Here is a 6,782-nt window from a genome sequence, read left to right on the forward strand (position 1 = left end):
CATTATTATGGTATAGTATTTAAATATATGCCTGAGAAACACATAATATTGGTCCTTTAACTTGGATTTTTTGTTTCCTTTTTTGTTTGCCCTTTAGTGTCGGATGAACATTTAGAAAAACAGAAAAAAGTGACACATAAAGTGCACCTGGCATTATGAAACGCAAAGACAACGTGACATAGTTTAATGCAAAGTAAGCAACTTTCTCAGTGTTTGAAAACAAATTAATGTTGAACCAATTTCAATTACTTTCAAGCTGTTTCTGTGATGCCACAAGTACTAAATAAATAACAAAAAGAAATTAGCATTTTCGTCACATGTTAAAACTATGGCTTTAATGGTTTTTTAAGTAACGGAGAAGCTGCAATACTTTTTACTCTTATGTCATCAAAATAAACTCTTTAGCCCTCAAGATAATACACAATAGTTGATTCCAAGTGGTCCAAATATTTAGTTTAATACCAGATATGTTCCACATTACTGCCATCCTCCTCCTCTGCATGTAGCTGGCATGGAAGTAGACTCTTAGTCTTGGTTAATATTACTCATGAGCTTGTAAAATTGTTTCTTTGTCTTACAGCTTCGTGAAAAAACAATAATCTCTCAGGAAGAACTCCCAGATCTCATAATATTTAGAGCAACATGATTAAATAAAGAAGCAGTAACCTACCCTGGGATATGAATAGAATAGTGCGATCACTTTCCCAGACAGRGCCATGCCACAGAGACTCGTGAACCTAAACTGAACACATGGCGAAGCTGAGGCTCTCCGCACATGCGACAACACTCGGCACTCTCATAAACTGTCTGCATTATGGAATCATGCTTATAGTAAAGCGGCACATGATTTATGCTAACTGAATGTCACTATCAATGTATACAGGCTGGAGCCTTATGATACGATGCAGTCTTTTTAATAATAATACACTACTCTATTAACAAATGAAAGTGTCAGTGCTTTTCTTTTTTTCCCCTTAAGGGCTATTTTACCATTTTTTTCTTGATATTTAATTAAAAAAAAACTGTCCCAGAAAATGCAGAGTGCTGTAGTCTAGATAAGGTTAAGCGCCGAGGGCAGTTCTTGCACTTTTTTCTAGTTTGCAAATCATAAACACTTCAAGTGGCTGCAAAGGGAAATGTATGTTAACTGTATGAGATAATCAATGGCTGTCCAAAAGATGTATAGTTGAGCCTCTTAAGGTTATACTGCTCATCTAATCGATGTCTTAAAATGACATCCAATGTGGGGAATATGAGCTTTTTGACTGCATGATCTTCGCTAATCAATATTGTGATGCTTTATTAACCACTTTTTTTTTGCTTGCTGGTAGGTCAGTTTAAATATTGATCCAATAAAAATAAAATTAAAGGCCATGCATTTCTTGAAGGAATGCATATTGATCCCATGCTGCAAAATGACAGAGTTGAAGTCATCTTGGTCAAACCTGGAAAATAACATAATTTGCAGTTTTATGTAATATCTTGTGTGATTGCACATACTTTGTCATCGCTTGAAGAATGTGAATCACTGTCTGTCAACCATTACCACCAGTGGTGGGCACCAGCTCACTAAAGCGCAAATCCGCTAATTGCGGACCTAAATATTTAATTTGACCTTCAGGGGTCTTACTAATTTTTATGAATCATAAGCGGATTTGCACTTTCTAAAATTAAAATGCAGTACCGCTAKTAACTAATTATCTATCATTCATCATTAAWTGAACAGCAGAACGTATGGCTGTCAATAAATCCAACCCATTCTCACTCCCAAGTCGTCACATATTGACGCGTTGGCAAGGTTCCCTCTACGTCCGATTTTGACGCGCAGGGTACCCCCGTCACGTTACTGACGAGATGGGGCGAAGTCTGTTGTCATATTTTCAGAAAGTGTATAAAATGTGCGAAAACGACCGTTCCAAAGCCTGAAATTGCCTTTGTTCACTTTAGACATCCTGTCCCTGACCGTAGTAGCTAAAATTAACCATTTTTAGAAAATGTACGGAATTCACGTCAACATGTTCTAAAGCGTAAAATGACCCAATATTCACCATGGACATCCTACCCCTGATCCCAGTCCCTAAATTTAACCATTAATCCTGATCCCTCATGTTAACCTCAGACCCCCGACCCAAAGACCCCTGGTGGCGAAACCTGGAAAATCCGCGGGCGTCAAGGACTGARGCGAGGGGGGTACCCTGCGCGTCAAAATAAGACGCAGAGGGAACCTTTGCCAAAGCGTCAATATGTGACGACTTGGGAGTGAGAATGTGTAGATAAATCACAACACATGATCTGTCCAACAACACCCCTCCCAGATAAACACACTTATTGGAAAGGTATACATCCTTGCTGACTGTTGCTTTCGGTCACGGTTCTGATTTCCCACAATGCTTTGTGTCTGCTTACGTAGCAGGAAGGCAATAGCAAAAACAGTTAATGTTTGTAATCCATACTAAAATGTTGTATGTATTGATTTATTTTACTTTACAATCAGAGCTCCTATTTTAAAAAATAAAAGTTTAAACGCTGGAGTTCAATACTTGATGTAATTGGTCGAAGCAATCGGCCAACYGGGTTAGAGACTCGGAAATGATTTAAAGATATTATGCTGATGAAGACAGACATCTAGTGGTCACCTGGAGCAACTACATGGAAAACTTTAAAATCCAAGTTCTTATTTTGAAGGGAAGATAGTTTTCTGTAGTCCGTGCTTTTGTTTCCCGTCACAAATCAAATCTGTCATGTACCCAGAATGCATCGCTTCAGTTTTCCAATAAACAGTTTTAAAATGACTTTATTGATGCTTCTTTAATGAAAAATCTACAACAAACAAAAGAAAAAGACAAAGAAGCAGCCAAACTAGCAATCCTCAACAACTTTTTAAAGAATCAGCCAAACTAGCAATCCTCAACAACTTTTTAAAGAATCAGCTGAAATAGCAATCCTTAACAACTTTTTAATTTTTACACCAGGAGCCAAAGGTCTGTTTCAGGAAATCACATCCACAGCAATCAGGTTCTGGTCATATTTGTGGTGTGATACATTTTAAAGCAAATAATTAAAAATACAATTTTTTTATGTTTTGAATGAAACAAAATAAGTGTAAAAGTACTTTGTCACTACATCTCTGACAAACACACACAGAGAGGCAAACCATTATTGCTCTGAACACACAGCAGCTGGTGACGCATGTTTTGCTGAATTTTGTTTAATTGATTGATTAACGACAAAATAACAAAAATAACATACTATATATTTATGTAAATTGAAACATTCACACAAATGTATTAAAACTGTGGTAAAATAGTTTTATTCCTGTCTTGGAAAAATAAAGATTTCCATGACAGTCCCATAAAAAAAGGAAAAAAAAAAGGAAAGAAAAGAAAAACACTTCACCATCTGTAAACATTAAACTTTAAACGGTCTTTATTACTTCATAAGTGAGATGTATTTTTAAATGTTTTCACAGACTCTGTAATGCACCTTATTTGCTTTGACAGACTTATGCAACTCCACTTTAGCACAACCTTGCGTGATTAATGTGGTGAACCGTATGCCGCACCGGCGTAGTGCACTTTGATACCCACTGCAGTAAGAATAGAATCTTGAAACATCTTTGCTCAGAGACATTAGGCCAAAGTCTGTCTCATGTGGTGTTTTAAGTCTGAATGTGACCGAGCTCCTGACCCTGCAGCGTCTTCACTGTAATCTGGGAAATCTAAAAGTCAGTTAGCCGACAGTGTAAAAAACGCTTTATGATGATATGATCTCATTTAAAWWWWTTTTTCACAGCGATTACTGTTCCGGCTTTATTCTTAGGTGCTACTTTTTGTCAAACACAAAAAGTTAGGTAAGAAAAGGCACAGTTGAGTCTGGCATTGAAAAAAGATGAAGTTATTGTGCAAAGCAAAYTGAGCATGCACTATAATGCTTTTTAAGCAGTATGGTAAGTTCTGGCAAAGGACTATTTTAGTGTTTTGACAAGAATTTAATTATTCATAATTCGACTTGTATATGTTTTAACTGTGGCAGCACAGAGATGTGCTTTAATTGGTTTAATTTTCCAGGAAGGATGTTAAAATTCTTAACTGGGACGTTATTCTGTGTGGCTTTTGCATTTTTTTTTTATTTAAGTGGGTTATCTTTCATCCCAGAATCATGCAGGTTTGATGAAAGMCCTAGCAATCCTTGAAGAAATGTGTATCATCCTCCAACTTTCATGACAGTGTCGGTCAAACCTTATAAAAGKCATGATGTGTTGAGTATGTCTCTCAGCTAAGATCACACAACTTACTGTTAGTAACTACACAATAGCTATGTTTGCGTTTTTTGAAATGATTCCAAAAGCTAATATGCTGTAGGTGCACATCCAATGATTACTTCCTGAAATTTTCATTAAAATGTCTTGACTGGTTTATGAGATTTTCTTTTTTTTTTGCTAAAGCTACAAAAACACACAGATACAGGCAGAAACAATATGGCCTTTACCTCATAGAGAATGAATGTAAATGTACGAATATGTTTGTCTCTTACACGTCTGTRACAGACCGGTGCCTCATTCAGGCTTCAGCACCCCCATCACTCTCAGCCAACTGTGTTTAGACACTGGAGGGATATATTTGAACAATATTGCGAGACAGCAGACGATGGTACCTGAATATTTATTTGTTTGTAATTTTACAATAAGCTCCACCATATGTTAAAATAAAAACAGAAATTGCAAATCAGGAAGTTGTAAAGTGTTACTATGATGACACAAATTTGTGTGACAATGAGCAATCTACCCAAAAACATAACAGTTCCACTGCTTTTCATTTCTGAATGTAAACACAATTATTACTCATTTTTACTGCATCACATTAAGTCAATATTACAAAAAAAATGTAAGTTTCCCCAAGGGGAAGAAAAGGCTTATTCAGCAGGCCGGGTTCTGCTTCTCAAATCAGAATTTCTTCAGAAGCAGCACTTTACATCTACAGCTATCTTTTGTTATTGTTGAGACAATGACATAAGCTGTTTGCGAGAGATAAATATGTAACCGTAAAAATGCAATTATTCCATAAAATACAGTTGAAACACCCAAGTAAATCCATAATAACGCACTGAAATGTGTTTCAAACATGAATTTATTTATTTGTCTTAAGATCATTCACATTGTTTCTCCTCGACGCACTTGTGTGAAACACAAAATTAGTGAGGTTGAACCTCTAGCTGCTCCAACATTACAAATGATGTTTAAATGATTCATTTGATTACGGCAAAACGAACAAAACTTTAAGTAACACATGCATGTTCTGCCTAAATCTTTAATTTAACGTGGAGTTTACATTTAAAGTTGACAATTTTGCAAGTAAAAAAAAAAAACAAGGAGACGTAAAATGCACCAGCAGCATGACGAACATGTTTACACTCAGTACACATGCAGTCAGACATTGTTCGATTGAGAAAACAGTGACAAACCGAAGTGTAAAGATTTGGTATTTGCTAACGTAGTGGGTTCTGCGGCCATTTTTAATTTGATGGGAAACACACAATGTTGTAATCTTGTTACACAATCTATTTTGTATGTTGTGACTTTAAAAGAGCATTATTTCAACCCATTTAAAATGATAATCCAACATTTTCAACACTTTATAGCWTCCTTTTTATAATTTCCTTTTAGTACTTTTTCCTCCTATTTTCACACATTATCCCTGTAAGTCAAGAAGTTTCTTTATATAAGAAAGATGCTGCCATTTTAAAGCAAAGCAAAGTATATGGCCACAGATTCACTTGTTTACCAAATGGGTTGGTATAAATATTAATAAATTCGGTGTGAGAAACTGGGCATAATCTGCAAAGATAAACATGCAGATGGAAATAAAATGTGAGAGAAAATCTATTTTTAACAATCTGTGGAACTTGCATTATACTTCAACAGGCACAGTTTCTATAACTGGAATATATCTTTAAAAAAATACATGTTGTGCATTTCCGGCTGTACACTAATACCCACAGTCTGCTGCATACAACGCTGCTTTACATTCCACTCACACACTTATTTYCCTTTTCCATGCCTCGGTTTAGAAATGAATTTTAAATCAAGGTAGTTTTTTTCTCCTCACCAAGTTTTTTTTTTTTTTCCATCAGAGACAATATGCACTGCATGAATCCTCAGGGCCTTTATCCGTTTCCTTTGAATGTGGTTCCAAACAAGCCCTCGACTCCCACAAATCCCCCCGTCTCTCTGGCTATGTAAATATTCCATGAGATGCTGCCCCCTCACTGTGGATCAACTAGTACTCCTGACTTGAAAAACTCATCTCTGACAGCAAGGTGGATGACAGACTGAAATCCAAAGATGGTACCTGTAAATTACCTGCTTTATCCTTTCTTGAAAATCCCAATAAAGGGAAACATCCCATTGCTTATGCTTTTATAAGCGTTATGCTGCGTTCACACCAAACGCAATTTCAGCTTCAAAATTGCAGCCAACGCTGAAGTTGGTCGCTTGTGCACTTTGAGGTCAGACGCAGGTCAGCTCTTGAAGCGCTGCACAGCAACAGCCTCCCCGCCCCTCCCTCCTCTGTCGGGCTCTGTTTAATGTCGGATGAGGAAGTGGATTTGCTTTATTTACAGAGAGCAAGAGCATGTCACGTTCATCAGATAATTAATTCATAATTAATTCACCAGATAATTCAGAGTAGAGGCTCACAGCTCACTTTCAGGACTATTTTTCCAGTCTGATGAGTCGCTGTCACACATTGGTGCGGATATCTCCTGTCAGGACACCGACTGCAGGC

This window comes from Austrofundulus limnaeus, unplaced genomic scaffold (genome assembly GCF_001266775.1).
Source record: "Austrofundulus limnaeus strain Quisiro unplaced genomic scaffold, Austrofundulus_limnaeus-1.0 Scaffold0, whole genome shotgun sequence".
In the NCBI taxonomy this organism is placed as follows: Eukaryota; Metazoa; Chordata; class Actinopteri; order Cyprinodontiformes; family Rivulidae; genus Austrofundulus; species Austrofundulus limnaeus.